Source organism: Rhincodon typus, chromosome 19, assembly GCF_021869965.1.
Source record: "Rhincodon typus isolate 14 chromosome 19, sRhiTyp1.1, whole genome shotgun sequence".
In the NCBI taxonomy this organism is placed as follows: Eukaryota; Metazoa; Chordata; class Chondrichthyes; order Orectolobiformes; family Rhincodontidae; genus Rhincodon; species Rhincodon typus.
This window is the reverse complement of record NC_063350.1, coordinates 40,063,889-40,086,346: the sequence shown is the minus strand read 5'-3', so window position 1 is coordinate 40,086,346 and position 22,458 is coordinate 40,063,889. Positions and strand designations below refer to the sequence as shown.

At 38.1% G+C, this 22,458-nt stretch overlaps 1 protein-coding gene across 1 annotated transcript in view; it reads left to right on the top strand.

Moving 5' to 3' along the window:
- Positions 1-13,607, top strand: part of LOC109917435 (teashirt homolog 2) — a 504,362-nt gene extending 490,755 nt beyond the window's left edge. The window contains exon 3 of the mRNA XM_048608624.1: positions 13,421-13,607. The gene's annotated coding sequence lies outside the window, so the exon portion shown is untranslated. The remainder of the gene's footprint in view (positions 1-13,420) is intronic.
- Positions 13,608-22,458: the final 8,851 nt, after the last annotated feature.

Genomic DNA, 22,458 nt, shown 5'->3' with positions numbered 1-22,458 from the left:
ATCAGGGAAAGCCATTAGTAATTAATGAAATGCTGGCAGTAATTGGGAAAGTGTAAGGGGGCTGTAATGGAAGTCATCCATTCTGTGTATCCCTCACAGACATGCAACAATCCCTCACCATCCTTATGATCTCACATGCTTATCCATGCAAATCTATCTGACAGGAAGGTACATCTCTGTCTCCTTAATTGGGCAGAATGGAGTTGTTTATGGATATCACAGACATTTAGGCCTCAGTAGGGGGTTGCTCAAAAAACTCGTTAGCAAAAGCCACCCTAACAATCTAGTCAGATTCCTTCCCCAGAGTTCCCTGTGTCCAGAAAAATGGTGTTTCAATCAGACATTAATTTCTAGAACAGAAAAGGAGAATATCTCCAGCAGGCAGGAAGCCCAATCAAAGGCCTTGATTTACAACTTTTCATATCCCTGCTCTTTATCAACACTGAGAGGTTTTATATAATTTGAACCTTGTAATGTTCCCATGTGAGAAATGGGTTATGAATCATGCAGAGCAATAAACTATCTTATGTGCGCTGGGACAGTGTGTTATGTAGTGGAAAAATGTATTCAGTATAGTGTAATCCCAAGTCCCATCATTTAAAGAGACAGTAACATTTTTTAGTGACCTACTGTAATTCAAAGTTATCAAAATTCAAATCTATGCAACATACCTTTTTAGCCCTCACTTTTTATTATTTATGAGATGTGGTAATTCTCTAATTTTGTGCTCATTGTGTTGGGAAACAGCCTTTCACACAAAATGCGATTTAAACATTCCCAGGTCAGTTATGCCCATAAGAACAATTGTTACAGATAAAAGTTAGTGCACAGTAATGCCAGTATTAAGGCTCGAATGGTTGTAATACATGTTCATGTAGGGTGTGCATCTCCATCATTTATATCATGTTCTGGTGCCTTGTCATTGACAACAGTTTAGTTCACAATGAGTGTTATGTCATGACGGTTTGATTGTAGTGTGAATCTTGTTGAGTATTACATCCAGCTCTTGATACAATGGCGTAAGTTAGCAAGCTAAGTGATCCTTAACGATGAGGTGTCGGAATCTATACCTTTTGCAGTACCAGCATTGAGAACAGCTGTTGAGAGCAGATGAATTCTCAAGGGCAGCTCTCAGTGCAGTTTGCAATGAAATCTAAAAGACTACAAGATTTTCCAATCTCCTGCACTCTACTTCCTTCCATTTTCTTTTCTCCATTATAGTCCAATGTTCCTCATGAACTGCTTGCAAATCTTTCACTTTCTCGATTTTGTCTTCAATGCTTTTTAATCATCAGTTTCTCTTTATCTGGTTCTTTATCCTTCCCTCTACCACTTGAGTTTGTACCTTCCCTCCCTTTTGTCCCTCAATTTACTTCCTTGTTTTTGCTATGTTTTCTGTTTTGTTTGAAATCATTGTGTAACATCTCTCAGAAATCTATAGTTGAAAACAAGCACAGAGAGGACTAATCAACATCTGATAAAGACAAGAATGATCTTGTTTTGAACATAATCTTTCATCGGAGCTCCCAATGGTTTCTGTTTTTATTTTTTATTTCCAGTATTTATTTTGCCCTTTGTGTCCCTTATGCATTCAAATGAGTTCTTCTTCTGTTGGTTATTTGAGCAAAGAGGCTGATCCATTTATTTTAAGCGAGTTATTTTATTCTAAATGGTTTAGCCCGTTTGCTGAATTAGCACAGCAATTTTGTTCAGACTATCGTATTTGTGACTGAAATTAGACAACAATTCTAGCAATCTCGTGGGTTGGGGAGGTTTCTCAGTCTACTTTCATTTTCAAGCTGTGAATAATCACAAAAAAAGTGATGAATCACTTTGGGACAACTGCAAGCCCCCTCAACTTGGTTAACAAAATTCTGCTGCTTCTTTTAGTATTGGTCCTGTTTCCGTTTGATGGCTTTGTCCCCACCTAAATTCAGGCATTCAAACTGAACCCTGGTCACAGTTATCTGCAGATTATAAGTGCGTTATGTCTGTTGTTCAAAATAAATGTTTGCTGCATCTGTGAAGGTGTTGTACTCATATAAAGGAAGCCAATTAATTGTTAATAACTAACTATCCTGGTTTAAGCCATTACTCGATCGAGGTCCTGAATTCCAAATAATGTGTTCTACGGTAATACAAATTTAAGATTTGAGAGCTGGGGTTTAAATGATTTTGTTGACCTTTCTTATTATTTTTTATTATTTATCTGTTGTGCTATATTATTTTGTTTTTGTATCGCCTGCACTTGCAACTAACAAATCCTAAAAATTAAATCTTCCACATAGATATCAAAGTAAATGCTATCCTCTTCATTTTACATCCTTTTCTGAAAAGCTGAGATCTCAATTTGAAATAGATTATAAGCAGTGGCAGGTTATTCAAATGCACCAGAACCACAGCACACTTACAGAAAAGCACAGCAGCTCGACAAGTAAATTCCAGCCAAGTTGTTATGCAGCAGTCTCTCAGTCCCACTTCCTTACACAAGTCTCCTGATCTAACAGTTTTCACTGATGCACAATGATGGCAGTTTGGCCTTGCTGACATTCTAGTTTACTTTCTTCTTCCTCCATGTTTGAGGAGACCCATGAGCACCCATTGTTAAGATGTCCAGCGTTCATGTGTATGATTGACATTAGTATCTAAGATTTCATTACAGAAACTTGCTGACGTGAACCCTCAAACTGAGCATAAATTCCTGCTCAAATTTCATATAATATACAAATGGGAACAATTGAAGCAATATGTTGCTATATTTTTAGTTTCAATCACAAAACTACACAGAAAACATTGCAGCTTTTATGACTGTTGTAAATTTATATTGCTGCAATTACTTTAGTTTGCAAATCCTACAGCCATAATTATAACTTTGCTATTAAACAAACCCATTTGAGATGATGTATTTTTCTCGCATCACCTCTCTCGTGTCACTCTCTTCTTACCTCCTTGTCATTCTTTTTTAATTTTAATCTTTGTGTGTTTCGAATCACATGGGTCGATGTGCTGTTCTGACAGTGTTGTGGAGAGGGTGTAGCAAGGAGCAATTAGATAGTCAGGGAATCATAAAGTTATGACCGGAACCCCGTTACAGAGGCAGAGAAGCAAACACAGGCTATACATGTGCAGGACAAAAAGGGAGCTTGATAAGTATCGGAGCCCAGTTCTTCTGAATTAAATAGGGAGACACCTTTACAGTTAGTAACAAGAAAATTCCAGACAATTAACAGTTCTGAAATCTTGACAATGTAAAATAATCTTGCACTTTGCATTCTGCTATATTTCCTCTCAGTTAATTTCAACATTATTGATTCTTAAATCTCAAAGCCTTCATAACGTAAAAAACATTGGAAAGAAAAGGAGGTCAAAATTTTGCTTGAAGTCAGCATTTAAATTCCCTTCACAATTTAAAATTTCCTTTTTTTGTCAGTTGTTGTGCATAGTCGGTAAAAATTTTGCAGTTAACAGTAGTCCTCTATTAATTACTCGAAAATCAATAGAAACTTGCAGAAATGCAAAATATTGATTGTTACAGTTTTATTTACTTAATTTAATTTAGTTGGAAGCTGCACATAGAAAAGCATTGATGTTGAATCAAATTTTCAATACATTAGACACCCTAAATGGGTTACATGTGCCTTAGATATTAGCCCCAAAATATTGGTATTTTTCATTAAAGAGGGAATGTTCAGTGTATGAAATGGCATTAGCACAAGCTTAAACTACAATATAAAACTTGCAAACTACAAAATGTCAGGATTGTCAACCTTCCATTTTTTAATTGAATTTCATAGATTTTTGTTTCTTGCACTTTACAAATTGAATAACTCCTTCAGATAGGACTTAAACTCATAATAATAAAAGTAATAATAATAATTGTGCCTCCTGGATTTGGAGAATGGTGTCAGCACAAAGGCCTTCTTGGGTTACACTAAAAATGCCACAGTATGTCGTCTCAGCAGCTATCCAGATCTAGAGGCTTTCGTTGTGGTGCTGTCTCTCTCTAACCACAGCTACGATCAGTTATATTAAGTTGTGCAACATCTTGTGTTAACATTTCAACTGATTTGGGGACTTCTAGATCTTTCCATTTCATATAGAGTAATTGAAGTCTACAAATGCCCTCTTAGATTGACTGCTTTTGTTGCCAGTATGTGTGCATTATTTATACTCACAGGACTTGTACTTGCCGATTAGGATAGGAGGTGCTGTGTGATATTAAATATGACAGCGGCAATATGTAATGGTTTGGTTTAATTGATGTTTCGCTGACCTTTACGGAGCCTGGTGTTCACATAATGCAGATCAGTTTTATTGTTATAATTTCTCTGACTTGTTGGGTTTTAAAAAAAAATCGATGGTTATTATATCTTTTTTTAATGATATTTTTGCTCAATACACGCATTGGGACTGGTGAATGTTATTGTGTGTGTGCTAATGGAACACATCTATTTGTCGTATTACATTAATTCATCGTGTTCTGTGTTGCACAGACTGTGTTTTGAGGTTGCATAAATCATATTTCAGGAGGTTTAGGCCCTTTCAGTTTCAGAATCTAATTAATAACTTTGGGTAATATATAGACTTAAAAAGAAAACATTGTCTGAGATTGCTGTGAAATCCTTTTATCAGCCTGCAAGGAATGTAAAGTAAGTAATGATGAAGAACATCATTTTGTTTTTATTTTCATTTAACACAAGTTGTGATATCTGTATGAAGTTATCTAAAATGTTGTTAGCTTCTTTGCAATTTTTCATTGGCTTCTATCACAAATCATATATTCTTTATTGTAAAGTACAATGCCACATCAATAACTTTCTGGTTAAAATCAAAAATGTAAGATCAAAGTGATAAAAGGATTTTTTTGAGGGGGAAACAAACTTTGTGGAAGGATCAGATTGGATTAATAGATTACTAAAGAAAGACACGTTACCATCAGTAATCCTTATTTAAATTTGTCTCTCAGAATAAAAATTAACATTTAACAAGCTTAGGTTATTTTGTTAATTTCTATTCATCCTGTTCTACTTTTATGGAAGTAGTATAAGGACTGGTAGCTGGGAAGATTTACTGAGCCTGACAGTGCAAGGGAACTGAATTAACATCAGCAGAGATACAGTCATTAACCCGGGAGTTCAGCCAGTGTGTCATTTTAACCGTGTGCGTTAATTTAATACTGTCAGTCTCAGTAACTCTTCTGAGCCAGTTCCCCAGATTACATCATCAGCACTGATCATTTAAATATTTTCCATTTGATACACAGAAAAAGATAGAGAACTATATTTTTAAGCATTTTAATTCTTTGTAACTATTTTGATTTTTAAAACAAACTTCTTGCTAGAGACTTTTTCTCTTAATCTTTCTGTCTCTCTTCCTCTCTCTCCTTTTTCTCCTGCACTCTGAGAGTAGCCCTAAAGAGGCTCTGAATGGATTCTCACCTTACTGCCCTGGTACCAGAAATCATGCTTATTTTTATCCACTTCTACAGTGACTTTTTTTTTAAGCTTGGAATAAATTGTGACGAAGATCCGATTGCCGGGGTGTCCATGTTGTGTAAATTATAACTAAACCAATACTGCAGCTTAATTCACACAATAAAGATTCTCCCCAGCAGTCACATCTAGTACAAAATTAAGAGCCTCGCATGGGTTTTGCAGCCTGCAATGCATGAAATTTGTATTTTATGGGGAACTGAGGACTCAATATTTAATGTGATTTATTAATTCTTATTAATATGGATAGGATTATTAAGATATAGCAGCACATGTAGTGTTATGGGCATAGGTTGACAAAGAGTATATTCTTAAAAGTTAAGATATAAGGTTGCTATTGACGACTATAGTCAGGAATTTAGAAGGAACGTTTATACCAGAAAGGTGGTTAGGATTTGGAAGTATAAGGTGTAGTTAATGCATTTAAGGGGAAGCTGAGTAAGCAGAGGAGAAAGGAAAATTTGAAGAATGAGCTGATAGGGTTAGATAGAGAAGGGTGGGAAAGGAGATTGGTATGGGACACAAATGCCAGATGGGGCTAAAGTTCCTGTGTTATAAGCTCTATGTAACTTGATGTCACTTGCACCTCATCATATCTTTAGAATCTTTTACGACATTTCATGCAATGAATTTCTTATGAAGGACAGTGAGTGTCGTGCAAAGAAGTAAGGCATCCATTTGCATCAAATGGCATACAAGTTCAATAACTGGAAATCTGTTTGGCAGTATTAGCTGAGGAAAGTATGTTGGCCAGGACACCAAGGGAACTGCCTGCTCTTCTCTAAATGATGCAAGAGGAGTAGGGGATCACTTACATCCTGTTGTACCATTAAACATAGACTTGCAAAATGTATTAACTCTGACCACGTCATACTCCTTCAGCAGGGACTGATCTGTCAACTAAGATTAGACACCTAATCTCAGATTGGGCCTTGAACCCGTGACCTTCTGATTCAAAGATATCAGTTCTACTAATTCTGCTAATGTGACATTTTCAAATATTGAAGAGTAAACTTCACTGGACTGCTAAGAACACAAAGGGCAGGTCTTAATAGTCTATTCAATGGATTAAACAATTAGGACAATTGCATTTCAAGATAATTTTCTAAGAGCGACCTCAGTTCACTGCCGTGGACTAGTGGGACATTGAAAGAAAATGCTGAAGAACTGTGATCAGAATCTTATAGTGGCCTAAATGATGTAGACTACGGTGCGAAATGAGGCATGTGACAAGTCTATCTCGACATCGGGAATAACTCATTGCATCTTTTAACTAAATTCCAGGCATCAAAGCAAGATACTTCCTAAGCAGCAGTGAGTTACAGGACTCCCCTCATTAATATGCAGTTCTTGATCTTACTATCCACTGTGAGCAAACTAGACCCCAAAAATTTTCAAATTGGAAATCAGAGTGGGGGTACTCGGCAACTTCAACTCCATGCTGGATGCTTATGGTATTCAAGTTGGTCACCACACAACAGCATCTCCAGGCATGATCCATGAGCACCAGACACATTCACTCCTCATACATGGACATTGGCATTCGACAATGTGCAAGCCTGTAAGAAGCCTCGAGGCACATTTTCAATCCACTTACAGCATGCTTCTGTATTTCATTACTGCACTTCAAGGCATAAGGGCAACTATCATTCTGGTCCTGCAGCAACACTGTGTTCTCAGGGATACACACCCCATTCATGTACTATGATGCATCTCCGAGCTGTTAGCTTGCTGTCTTAGCATTCTCTCACTCTGGGCCTGCTGGATGCTCACAACAGGCACGGAGTTAATTTGCAAGCATTCTGATGCAATCACTGAGCCGCCCATTTCAAAGGAATGGCAGAAACTCTGGGCTGAGTTTTCAGTTCCGAGTGAGGGAAAGCACATAGGAGGGTGCATGGGCCTGTATCTTTGCATCACTTGCCAAGACTTAAAAAGAGAGTCCAGTTGCCTGAAATGCTAGCAGTGCAGACTACAGAGTCAATCTTGCAGATCTGTTGAAGCCTTCCTTGTCTTCTAGGCTTCAAATGTAGCCACAGCCTCCCATAGAGGGGCTGGTCTAGCTGCTCACTCCCTTTTGTTTATAGCTTTAAACAGTTAGATTTATATGCCTAATGCCCTTAATTTGGCATTTGCTAATCTTGCTAGTAATTGGCCAATTTGGGGAAAATCATAGCTGGTGATTGTTCCTGACACAGTACAGGGCTTCTGAACCCTATTTGATAGACAGTGGGATCCTGACTCATGAGAAAATCCTGACCTGTAACGTTGTACAAAGTGGGTTGATGACAACCACGTAGTCTGCCAATTGCCATTCAATCCTTGTGTATCTTTTTTGTCCTGCTCGCAATGGAAACCCCTCATAATGTAAAAATGACATGAATTTAAGAGCAAACAAGGCCGGAGAGTGGATTATTAGAACAATTTGTATTTAAATGGTGTTGCAAATAAATGGGCCACCACATGACAAAATTCCGGTTCCAATGCACCTGTTTGTCAATTTCAATTCTTTTCGTCAAGTAGATTGGCATACTTGCTTAGGTACGTTTGTACCTAACTCTCATTTCCAAATCAATGCAACTTTGCATAATAATGAAAAAAGTACGTGATTGTTAAAAGGTAATGAAGTCCACATGCTCTTTGCATCATAGGCACAGAGCTTGAAATAAATGGGCCATATCCGTTTGTGAGCTGGTATGTTATTGAAAAGAAATGTGAAAGGTGCCTGCAGCCCAGACAGTGTTCCCCTCCCTTTTTGCACCTGCAAGCAGAGAAAAGAAATGTCAGGAACTGAAAGGAAAAATCATGATTCTGAACTGGTGTGTCCCAGAATGGGCAAGCGTTAAAGCAACCTTTGCAAATGGAACACATGGCTACAAAGAGATGAGGTGAAACATTAAAGGAGAAAGGAGAGTTGTATTTTAAAGCAGTAACCGTCCAACTAGGTAGGGAAATCTTCAACTTAACATTCCTGACATACACCCGGCACTTTTCCCTGCAACCGCAGGAAGTGCTGCACCTGCCCCCATACCTCCTCCCTCACCCCCATCCCAGGCCCCAAGAAGACTTTCCACATCAAGCAGATGTTCACCTGCACATCTGCCAATGTGGTATACTGCATCCGCTGTACCCGGTGTGGCTTCCTCTACATCGGGGAAACCAAGCGGAGGCTCAGGGACCGCTTTGCAGAACACCTACGCTCGGTTCACAATAAACAACTGCACCTCCCAGTCGCGAACCATTTCAACTCCCCCTCCCATTCCTCAGACGACATGTCCATCCTGGGCCTCCTGCAGTGCCACAACGATGCCACCTGAAGGTTGCAGGAACAGCAACTCATATTCCACTTGGGAACCCTGCAGCCCAATGGTATCAATGTGGATTTCACAAGCTTCAAAATTTTCCCTCCCCCTACCGCATCCCAAAACCAGCCCAGCTCGTCCCCACCTCCCTAACCTGTTCTTCCTCCCACCTATCCCCTCCTCCCACCTCAAGCCGCACCCCCATTTCCTACCTACTAACCTCATCCCGCCCCCTTGACCTGTCCGTCCTCCCTGGACTGATCTATCCCCTCCCTAACTCCCCACCTACACTCACCTTTACTGGCTCCATCCCCGCCTCTTCGACCTGTCTGTCTCCTCTCCACCTATCCTTTCCTCTATCCATCTTCTATCCGCCTCCCCCTCTCTCCCTATTTATTTCAGAACCCCCTTCCCCTCCCCCATTTCTGATGAAGGGTCTAGGCCCGAAACGTCAGCCTTTCTGCTCCTATGATGCTGCTTGGCCTGCTGTGTTCATCCAGCTCTGCACCTTGTTGTCTCAGATTCTCCAGCATCTGCAGTTCCTACTATCTCTGATTCAATATTGACCTAAACCACTTCCTTTACAACAGCGACTGCTCCAAAAGTAGCTCATGAGCTATAAATTGTGTTGGAGTGCAGAGCTATTTTGAGAAGTTCTGTATGAGTGGAAGTCTCTTCTTCCTCCCCCACTCCTGTTTGTTTGGTGGATTGAGCCTGGTCCTGTGCAAGTGTAAAGCAAACTCCTCACTTAGGTTTATTCGTATTGTACTCCAGGATCAGTATCTGATAGGTGGCCAACAAACAGATTGCTGAAAAGAGCTGCCTTGTCTCTGCTGTCCTAGCCCTTCACGTTACACATGGCAAAAGGAAGAGATACAGCATCTGCAGTGGTGGAACCTGTGGGATTAGAAGTGGAACTGACAACCTGCCTGGAAATCCTTGCACAAGATTATAGTGTAACCCACTCTGTAGGAAGCGGCTGCCCCCAGTCTGCAGCTAGAACATAATTTCTGTGCTGTTTTGGAGCAGCAGTGGTGATGGTGGGCAGTCCTAGCCTCCTAACACATTACAAAGAAAGGTCTCCGTAAGATGAAAGATTGAAAGAAAATCAACTGTATTGAAGTTCAGGAACTTGCTTTTTCCAAAGTGCCAACAATAACTTTTCTGTGAACATTGTATATGGTACTTTTTTTCTCAAAACTCTGTGGAAGTTCAAGGATAGAATACTTTAAAAAGTAACCTCAGTTCTGCCTCTCTTTTGTCCTACTCCACAGTTTTTTGAAGATCGAAGTTCAAAAGTTAGAATAAAAAATCAATTAAGTGACCGCCTTCACTTTTTGAGAACAAAATTGTTGCCTGATATCGGCAAAAGTGATTTTCAAGCAATTCTTAAGTCAGAACATTAGGTTCGGGACCTGACATTGTGTGAAACATGATTATTTTACCCGACACAGTATTGATTTGGGCACTTTAAAGCAACATCACCACTGCACGGAAGAGATTATTAAGGTAGAGCAGAAATTTCATCACTCTTTACCACACTCCTTGAGAAATGTAGCACACATCATGGGGGTGATTTTCAGTTTCACTGCTAGTCCGGTTCCACGTCACAGCAGATTGCATGCCCATTATAGAACTAGTCTGTTCTTTATCAATGGGGTGAGACATGGCAGCTTTCTATTAGAGAGGGCTTTCACTCCAACATGTCAATATCCAGGTACATAAAATAGAAATGTATTTCAATGTGGAGGCATGTCTTGTAACACAGAATATACCTGATGCAGTCATTAGTATTTTTCAATTTGTTTTAGCAGGGCAGGTATGAGAGAATTTTTAATTAAAAGTAGATGAAATGATCTGATACAACAAAATCCTGTTCCAGTTTTCTTTTAACCCATGCTTTAAAACTTAGCAGGGCTAAAGTGTCCATTTTAACAAAATGCGTCACAAGGCTGTAGTGTCTTTATACATTACATTATTCATATTAACACAAACGTTGAAGCCTTGCCTGACTGAATTTATTCTGCTACCAAGTGCCTCCAGTTATGTCCCCGTTTTTCATGTTTAAGGCAATGGCTGAACAAATCAGAAATACACTGACGTCAGCACATCGTTGATGTCACTTTAAGGGACAAACAGTTGAGTGGAAGTGGAAGCAGTGCATGTTCAGTGACAGTAGTGAATCAGCACTTTGGGTCCAAGTACCTGATCTCCCCTGTTGTGTGGGGAAAAAAATTGCTAGACTTTCTCCACACAAAAAAGCAGCATTAATAAGTGACTCTCATATGCCCCTTAGTGACTGTCTTTGGAGTAGCATGGTCGAGGATAAGAACAGTTCAGGAAACCAGCTACAGCTAGAAAACTATAATTGTTCTTTGACTCCTGGAGAAGGAGATAAATGACAGCTGAAGCTGCACTGCTATTAATTGATTTATGCACTATAAATATAATGTGTTTGGCCACTTGGAAGTGTTCCTTTCTTTAGGTATCAGTTATGAGAACCTGTAGTTTTAAGAATATATAATGAAGAATTGTAGTAAATATGGGTGATTGATTTTAAAGCACAATATTGCTGGTTTAAGTTGATAATAAGTAAGTTTTTTTAAAAAATGTATATAGTTTGTGAAATACAAAAAAAGAAACAAGCAAAGAAAAGAAATCTGATGAAAATCTTTGGTCTTCCAGGACTGTAGAACTTAGGCTATAGCAGTATATGATATGGTGACTGTCCTTATTTTTGTACGCTTGTATAACTGGCAGAGATACTAATTGGAGACATCAATTCAACTAGAATCACAAAATAACCCTTTCAGCTTCTCTTGAATATGTTTGCTGATGTTATTTTCATCAAATGTAAGCATCGAACATTGCAGCAAGGGATTTGTCAAATTATGACAGAATATGCAGAAGTGTAGCTAAATTTGTTCTATTTTCTCTACCTTTTTCTTGATTTATGCTTAGTTTTTCTATTACAATGATTTCTTTACCAATGCACATTAGACTGGTGTCTAACAAGTTTCACTGTCTGAGAAATTTTGCTGTCTGAGGATTGTCATCATATTGTTGTAAAACAATAACTAGAGGTTATTTGGGGCTTCCACAAGACTTCTTTTTATTTTAATCTCCACCACTGACTTCAGGGGGCAACAGAGTCAAAAGGGCATTAAACTATGCTTTACTCTGAAAATTATAGAGTAACCTGTGCAGATTACTCATGGCGATTTTCTGTTGTTGAAAATTGATTTTTAATTATTTTGAGCTATAACCACAGAGAGAAATACCACCCATATTAGTGCAGTGTCACTGTGCTATAGTAACACCATTAGCATGGGAAGGTGAGCAATCACTCCACACGAATGAGATAATATAACATACAAGGATCTGAATTTATTCATTTGCTTCAGAAATGTTCAGTATTCAAAGGAATACTATATGTTTTTTCGTTCTATTTGATCATCTTTAGTTTTGTAAATGAGCAGATCATTTTGCCAGATCCTTTGTAGTGTAAACTGTAGCCAAGGTTTCTTTGTAGTGCTGTAGTTGAGCACTGGCATTTTCCAAGTTATTTTTTGACATGGATCTTTAATACATAATATTATTTAAACATCTGCCTTAAGTGGATGTAATGTCATCAAGGATTTCTCTAAAGGTCACTTAATAATAGCATGGTTATGATACTGAGACATACAAACCCAGGTTTCCAGTCTATGCTGAGTTAGCAGGAAAACAGTGGAAGTGCTACAAATAGCTTTCCAGTCCCTGGGGTAAGGAAGAGAATGAAGCAGCCAGAGATCCAGATTCTGATTGTTATCCAGTGTAATCTGTTGGAAGATGGACATTGGGTGAAATCAGGATTGGGCTGAGTTGTGATGTCCTTGGCAATTCAACAGTTTTTCAACGTTAAATAATGCATTTTTATAGGATACTGGAGGGCAATTGGTCTTCGTATATTCGTGTCCCATCGGCTTTCAAAAACCAAGGGAAGCAAGTTAAAAGAGCTTTTACTTTCTACAAAATATTTTATAATTTTCTGATGTAGTTTGTTATTCACAAATTAAAACTGGCCCTAAAGATTAGTTAACAAATAAGTGATCATTTTAGATAGACAATTAAAACTAAATGTGCAGGAAAATTGCTAGCGAAGTCTGCTTTTAAAATGTTTCATCATTTGTACATAAAGGGTTAAAAGATATTTTTTTATGTGGAAGGGGAGGAGTTGCATTGTCAATTTAAGGAGTTACACCAGCTGATAAAGCCCAACCTTCTTGGCTGGTTGTATTAACCCTCCAGTCCCAGAATGCACATGAGGGTGGGTTTACATGAAGCAAAGAGCCTTGAAAACCTATAATTTTCCATGAGGACACTTCAGCCTCAGCTCATGTCACTTGATGATCCCTCATGAATTTCCAACTTAGATCAGTGGAACATTCTCAAGTGATGTACGTGAAACAGGAAAATTGCTTGGCTCTGCATTGTTCACAGAATTCAGGGACAGTTTATTTTTAAAATGCTCCAAGATTTTCAAAGGAAGGGACCTGTTTTTATTTTAAATTGCCTGCATCTTAAGGATAAAGTAGAAAGCTGGTTAAAGTATGCTAATAACATCATTCTTTTCCTTCTTCTCAGGGCAAAGGTAAACAATGATCATAATCTGCAGTCCAGGCATCTTTTTCCTGGCCCTCTCCTGCATCACTTCAGCTGCGACATTGAACTCCAAGTGCTCTGACCGCAAAGAGCACTCAACTCCAGCAGTTACTCTTCATTCTCACTAACAATTTGGTAATGAAGTATTGATTTTTCAGCTCGATTCTTATGGATGTTATTAGATTTTCATTGATAAACTGTGCTCTGCCTCTCTGCTCCCTGCTGCTTCTCTGCAGCACATATAACAAAGTGTTTCTGTGGGGAATAATGGCCGGGAACATTGATGTGCTTATTTCATCAATTGGTTACTCCTGATGGCAAAAAAGGTACAATTTTTCAAACTTTAATGCCCGAGTTTAATGCAAAGATACAATCAGATTGGACACTAATGTCTTTACTGCTGATGCTGACGTCAAATTAAGGCTGAATCGGGGCTGCGGCCCAGAGAACGCTCTCTATGAAGGAGGTGCTTTGTAGTCAGTGCAGTTGTCAATGTTCCACTTGGGTTTCCCACTGCAGTCTTAGCAGCACAAGGGATCAATCTGTCTAACTAAGAAGAAAAGGACTGATGAAGCAGTGAATGAGGTCCAGCCAGAGAGAAAAAAAAAACTTGTACACTGTTAATCATCTGCTGCAATAGTGCACAGAATCAGCTTCTTTGTGGGTAGGAACAAGGACTAATACAGACAATTTCGCTGCCAGGAGAATCAGTCTACTGCTGTCGCTGTATAAAAAATGGCCTCCGCCTACATCCTACATCACACCGAGTGTGAACCTACAGCAAAGGGAGAAGGAAAAACTTATCATGAGGAAGCAGACAACTGAAGTTCAATCCTGATACATTCTTGTTTCCACAGACAGTCTAAGCTATAATGCAGGATGCATGGCAGACACCTGAGGTGTAGGGAATGAATCTCCATTTATCCCTGATAAAGTCACAAGAGACAAAGTCACAAATAAGTGATGATGTTGCAGCTAGGAGTTCAATAAATACCACAGGCATACACATCAGGTATTCAGTTTATTCACACGGCTGGAGAAATGTGTCAGCTTTTTAGTGTAACTTTTATTTTTAGAATGTTCAATTACTGTTTTGTTTATTGTTAAGACCAATCAATCTTGTACAAGTCAATGTTAACCCGCCAAGCTTATTACACCACCCTGACATACAACTGGTGTGCAGAGAATGTACATCTGCAATCTGGAGGCAATGAAAAATATAACCCACTCAGAAGAGTCTGATTTCATAAATGCAGGTGACCTGGGCTTAAGAGGTCTGTCTAGAAAGTCAGCTTGTTTTGTTTCAATGCTCACTGGCATGTATCCAATTTATCTCACACTTTATTATTAATGATCATTTCAAATTAAGCTTTTCTCAGTTTTGTCTGTTGCTCTGTGTATTGGTTTGATTTGAAGTTGCTGGAGATAAGTCCTTTCAGTATACATGCAGCACAAATAATTTTTAAAAGCCTTGTGTTATTCAATGGGTTTCTCATTTATCTTTATAATAAGTCTGAGGATTAATCTCAGCACAGGCCAAGACAGGCAGACCAGCATTGCTCAAAGGTTAAAATTAGTATACCACTCATTCTTTTCCTATCCTTGTCATTTAATTAAAAGTACATGTGATGCCTGATTTCTAAATTCTTTTGGCAAAACAGATTTCTTGAGACCAAAAGGACCTGTACTTTGTGATTCCCAGCACCAACTGACCACATTGCTGCTGTTTTATCATTTCAGATCTGAGGTTATGCATGATTAGCAGTGAAGCTGCCTCTTTTTCTGTTCTCTCACAAAGCATAACTGTGCAATAATAAGCAACTTCTATGTGATAGGTTTCTCGGTGCTAAGGTTCTTATTTTTCTTGTCAAAATATATTTTTGACAAAAAAAAATGTACAGACATGATATGTAATAATCATGTTCTTGCTGTGGCCCTCATTGCAAATTTAATGTCACATGGTAGATTTCCACTGTGCTGCTTGGTTGTTGCAGATTGGTTGCCTGTTATAGACCTGCCCAGTGATGAAAATCAGGTGGTTTCTACAACTAATGGCTAATCCTCAATGCCAGTTTCCAAGCTGTGATCTGAAAAATATGCTGCCACTTCTTTCTGGCTTGAATAATCTTATCTGGCAATATTAAGCCTTGTCCATGTGCAATCCAAGGACACCATGTGTCAAGTACCACTTCAGTATTCTATACCACTGCATCTTAAGTTTTCTACATTTGCTGTATTTAATGATTGTGTTTTCATACTGTTTTTGAGAGAGTTACTCCTTGTATAAGTAGATCTCTTTAGTCTAGCTGCCCTTAAGAATTGAAGGATTTTCAGTTTGTGTCCTAACGTGAAAGAAACCCCTAGAAACGTTAAAAGTGACCATTTGATATGAAAAGGAACCCTCTCCCCCATAATCTGTTTGATACCCACAACTCCTGCTGAACCAGGTTCTCTTTGTTATCAAACATAGCCAACAAAATTACAACAGTTTAAACACCCTCTACACTGTGTTAATGATCTCAGAAATTACCTCTTATATGTACCAGTGGCCATTGATTGTGATTGATCAGGGACAATGTCCCAACGAAAAAGATTTTTACTTTTGCTTTACATAAATCAGTAACCATTCACAAACCTGTTTAGAGGTATGTAATCATGCTAATTTGATGATATATGTCCAGAAAATACAAATCTTGAGTTTGGGCTCAAAATGACAAAAGTTTCCTTTCAAGAAACATATATTTGGAGCAGGCACAAGATTCACAAAAGGTTCAATTAATTATTTGGATCTTATAAATTCAAGTAACGTAATAGCCATAAAAGTAGGGATCCAGAAGTATAATCTATAAATAAAACAGCTCCTCACATTAATAAACACCTTGGTTGCTAATAAAATCTCAGTGCTGCTGGCTGGGAGCATCTGATCGGCTGTAGCATTCAATCAGTACACAACAATTGTTTATTACCTCACAATTCCAACATTCATCGCTTGAACTTTTTACCTGGTAATCTTATTGAACATTTGAAAGGTCAATATAATGCACGCTATTTAACTAGATATTCCCAAATCATACAAAAATAGCCTCGAGCAATCTTCTTGACAGGATATATGGAAATGGCTGACTGGATGGTTTGGATTTGGCTATGCAATACAAAATTCACAGAAATAAATCCAATTATTTGATAGTAATTTCACATTGAAGAGAAAAAGTAACGCAGTGTTAGTAGCACCATATGCTATTCCTATCGACAATATTCCTGAACAGTGTAAGAACTATAGGCTTCCAGCAGTGTCCTTAATATAATTCTCCTGGGTCCCCATATTGGCCATAAGACCCAGCACAAATTGACAGCTTCTATCATATTGGACTTCTAACTGCTAAATGTACCGCAGGTAATGATAAATGTGAAGAGTATCATTGTGTCATTACCTTGGAAATCTAATATTAATTTAAAAGTCCTTTGAATCTTAATGCCAATTCATTGGAAAACCAAGCCATTGCAAATATATAATATGTAATCATGGCAGTTATTCACATAGCAAACTACTCAGTAGTGAACATAATTGTCTTGAGTTGAATTCTAAGTGGATTCTACTTTTAATGTTAGCAATACTCCAAGATGAGAATTGTGAAGTTTTTGTTAAACACTGAATCCCCTTTTGGGGAGGATGTGGTGGTGTAGTGGTATTATCAGTGGACTAATAATTAAGAACCCCAATGTTCTAGGAGCATGAGTTCAAATACCACCACATGGTGAAATTTGAAAAATATGGTGACCATATAACCACAGTCGATTGTTGTTAAAAACCCATCAGGTTCATTTAGAGAAGGACATCTGCTAAACTTGCTTCACCTTACACGTGACTCCAATAGTAATATGACAGTAATATGATTACTCTTAACTAACTTGTGGGCAGTTAGGGGCATTCAAATGCTGGCCTAGCCAGCAATGTACACATGAAGTCATTTTTTAAAACTTAATTTTCCACTAAAATCCTTAATTATTATTTAGAAGTGTTTCTTAGCTTTAAATTGTGGCCCACTGTCGGTCACCATTTCCCATCCCATTACCGGCTGCCTGTTTTGCCACCTCTGAACTGTCTCCCTTCACTCTACATCTCTCAAACTCTTCAACTTACTGCTGCCTGGGTTAGTATCTGAACTATCTGATCATCAGGACTGGCAAGATGTCTCAGAGCCTGCTACTGATGTTAGAGTAGCACAATGGGTTCCCGATCATAGCAGAGCTGTTGCATAAGACATTAAGAAAATACACAAATATTTCTTAGCGTAGAAAGGGAAAAACCTGAAGATACATCACTCTGTGACCATTTTACGATGCACATCCAATTGGTCATTTACTGGGTGCCATTTATTTGGGGGCCAAAAGCAGAGTTCTGCCCCCAGTTTGTTACCCCAGCCAAAGTGTACAGAATGTCAGGAGCAAAAGAATGAAGTAAAATTATAGTGGGAAAGAGCCATTTTTACTTTGGCATATAAATCTTCAACCAAGCCATTTGTTTTTGAATTGTTCTTCCTTGTCGACAGCTTTGACTGAGACTTGCATTATCTCAACAACTGTGGACTCCATTCTGTTTTTGATCAGGAGGAGATGAAAACAATCTGATTGCAAGTCACTGATTTATGACACTACTTACCACCCTTAAGGAGTTAATTCCAAGCCTCAGATTGGATCATACTAGCATTCTATTGTCATGCAGCCCTCTCCCGTTATTGTGTTTAATTTGTTGTTCATCCTCTTTAATTGGGCATTGTAATAACTTTTTAAGTTTTATCATTGAATCTCTGTAGAGTCTAGATACCTCCGCACATCTGAAGGTTATATGATGCTTTGTGACCATGTTCAATAACAACTCAATAAAATCAGCCATCACTGAAAATTCTGGAGCCACAAATCTCATTTTGCTTTAATACAACTGACAACTAGCACAGTTATTGTATATTTTTAGTGTAGAAATCACCTCCTTATCCTGTATAATTCAGAGTGGATAGAGTCCTTAGGGGCAGAGAAATCCTTGTCCACTGCTGAAGATCAAGGCGGGCAGACAGCAGATGGATTTGATTGTTCTGTGTCTTGTGCAGACCTGGGGAGTAGACTGGGGAGGTTAGACATAGAGAAATGAGCACAGGAGACGCTCGTGGTGGGTTGTGACTGAATGATGCCTGACAGGAAAGCCTTTCAGTCTTTTGTATTACAAAATAAATTCTGTAGCCCTCTTAAACCCAGCATAAAAAATCTGTCATTCACCTCCCAGGGACTATGTCAGTCAAACTCCAGTCGGACATAATAGCAAAATTGCATTTCTCAGGGCATGCACAGCCAGGTTCAGAATACAAAAGTATCATGCTTTGGGGAGAAAGGAAAAAAAAAGAAAATGAAGTTTCAGAAATGTCATTCTGAGGTAATGAGGCGTGGGCAGAAAATATACCCCGCGCATCATTTGATAGAGATGCTGGTCGAAATAGCTTCATTGATGTGTCAGCATTCGTCTATCAATCAATCATCCATTACACTTTTCAAGTAACAATAACTGCAAAAGCTACAGGGCAGCTTATGGAATTCGTTTATGGGTATCAAAAACAGCAGTTAAAATGCAGTTTTGACGTGAAAAGTATGAAGCAAGTAATTTTTTTTATGGCAGGAGGGAAAGATGCACTAGACCAAGGAGTGCTTTGATGATATGGTTGTAGTTTGACTTTATTTAATGTTTCAACCTAAAGCGGAAATGAAAGTTCCTTCACTCCTTTTGTCTGTAGCATTATCCAGCTGGACACTTGAGTCACGCTGCAAAGAAGACCACACTTAGCAGAGTATCTTATTTATACACAGGATTGAGGAATCAAACTGCAGCTTTTAGAAATATCTCTAAAGTAAAACTTTGTTCCCTTGTTGACCAGAAACTCCTCCTAAATGATCACTCTTTAGCTTGGATGCCATATGCGTACCATAAGTATATTGCAAATCCCCTAGATCCCCAACAATACTGCAGTAGTTCAATTTTTTTTTGGCTTTCCCCCAAAACAAGGCAGATTAATATTATAGTTGTCATACTTAGGTGGCTTTTGACCCCTGACAGTCACCATTTTTGTTAGAGCACCCAGATTTCAATTGCACATGCAGTTAGAGCCAGTATAACATCATTTTAATTAGATAACAAGGTGTAGAGCTGGATGAACACAGCAGGCCAGGCAGCATCAGAGGAGCAGGAAAGCTGACGTTTCAGGTCTGGACCCTTTTTCAGAAGTGGGAGAGGGGAAGGGGACTCTGAAATAAATAGAGTGAGGGGGAGGCGATGAGGTCATTTTAATTAGATGTTTTTAATGTAATAACAGAAAAACTCATTCTCCACCAAAAAAAATTGAAATTATTTTTCAACTCAGATGTAAAAATATTGTTAAAATGAAAGCTTGAACTTATGAGTTATCAAATCAATTTGGCAGCAAGCATTTGTTTATACCTGTGCTGATGGCTTGGGATGTGTGATTAAAAGAGCCAGGTAGTCCAGTACTTTGTTCTCTGTACTTTGGCTTCTGTCCTAATTGCCAGCAGGTCTTCTTACAAAATACCATTTGATCCATGCCAACAATTATCATGTCAATCTACATTTGGGTGTAAAAACATATGACTGCAGAGAGGATAAATGAACATGGCAAATATGTTTAAATCATTGACTCAGGCCATTGCAGCTTTAGATAAGTAAAACCTGAAGCATTGGGCACTACTTATCAATTCCACTGACTTTTCAGTGGCAGTGCTCGGCTGTTTGTAATGCTATTCAAATTAGTTAGGATACGTTTGATGTTTTACTTTACATTCTTTTGTCCTTTAAATTGAAAGACTACAGTTCACGATCGAAAGAGCCAGGTCGTAGGCTAGATAGTAGACGTAGATGGCTCAGCAATGTAGCGTGTTAGTGTTAAAGGGAATATAACAATTATCTATCTCTGTCATTTAAAGTTCTTTGTATCTGTATGTACCATTGATTCCTGCTACCAGGATGTATTTCCCAGACTTCACCCAGGTTTTGCCAGTTGACATCATTACAGATTACCTTATTTCCTTTCCCAAAATTTTGGAGATTTGGTAAGCATAGATTTTATTTTTAACTTGTGGTAATATTCACTACACTAGTCCTGGCTTATTTTTAGAGCTTAGATGTGATCATTGTAGCTTTGCCAAAGTGGAAGGGTGTGCTGCAGATCAAAAATTTTCATAGATACTTCCAAGATAAGTATCTTGTAAACTTTAGTGTAGACAAGTGTCTTTGCAAGATGTCCCTTTGATTTTGATGTGCTTGGGCAGAATGAAGTCTGCAATTTTATCCCAGATGAACTCTAAAGGGGTCATTTGAAAATATGCAGCTTGTGAACAACTAGTGAAGAGCAGTTCTGATTCCCAATATTAGTATACATGCATATGTATAAGACCCAGATAGTTGACATCAATTGCAAGGGCACAACAAAAAGTAAACAACTAATCCTTCAGTTGCCAAATCAATCAGCCATGAGTCCTCCTATGAAACTGAGAACATTCGACTTGAAGAATAAACCATGCAAAAATAAATACTAAATGCCCAAAATTGGATAAGAGGTAATGAAACCATCGTGCTTACGTTCCATCATTTAATTGTACATTGAACAATTAGAATTGATTTAACCATGATGAAGGACGAGGGCTAAGATGTAATTTCAATATAACTTTTGAAAGAGCTGGAACCAGGCTTTGGAAGGACAATATGCATAATGTAAGAATTTCTGATAAGGTCTGTACTACATATTGATATAAGGATACTGCCCCATAACTCTAGAATCAGCTACTGACCAATGAGATGCTGACTCTTCTTAAAGTATTTGCCTGTTAAAAAAATGTTGTGCAAAAGGAGGAAGTCCAATACTGTATAGCTGGAAAATGAAGTGGCTTAATTAGTAATATAAAGACTCGAGTAAGATGATAAAATTTCTACCTACTGCCATCAATAATAATGAAGATAATTTAATTGTGGATGGGCTACATTGAGTAATTAACAGCTTCTGTTCATACTCAACAAACTGAACCTTGGGCCATGTACCTGAAATTGGTCTGACACCAAATACTCAGGTTGTCACTGCATTAATATAAAAGTCCCAGCACAAATTGAGATGGATTTAGAAGCAAAGGGATTATAAATATACGTCAATTAAGATTTTCCTCCAAGTATGTAGTTTGAGTAAAATTTCATGCTGGTGCATGTGTTTTGTGAATGAAAGACAACAAGGCCACTTAAAACCTTTACTACAATGTCATGTAAGCAAAAATCAACTTCAAATATCAATTTAGGAATATCATAACTTTGTATTATACTAGAAACTTTTCAACAAAGACAATAAAGCAATGAAATGGTTAAGTTTGAGAATTTTTTTTAACATTTCTGTGTACAGATAACTTCAAAATGACTGACAACAGTTGTCCTCCAGTTATTTTATGTACCCATATTGTTTAATTAAGTCTACATATAGCCTGCTAATACTTATTCTGACGTTTTATAACTTAACTGCATGCTGTATATAAATATTCTTACATTCTTTTTTTTAAAAATCCACTTGTATATTCACATTAATTGAAGCCGCCCAAAGGCTTGAGGGTGGGGGTGGGGGAAAATTGCAAAGGAGAAACAGGCACAGGGGAGTTGTATTGTTTAGGATACATTAGAAGGATTAGAAGAAACTGCACTTCAATTTTTTTTTTAATGAAGATGTGAAGCACTGTATAAACATGTAAAATATTCAGCCCCAAGTCTGTTAGGGAGAATGCTTTCATGTTTTGTTGGTCGTTCTTTTGACAAAATGCTCCACTTTTTTTGTTGTACAGATATTTACCTGCTAAATGCTATTCTACCTTTTGGCTTCCAGGCTTTTAAAACAGTGTAAATGGCATAGAACACTTTTGGATTCAACTTGGTTTTTTTCTAATCTGATGATAGTCAACAAGAAAATTGGCCAAGTCAAAATTGGCTTACT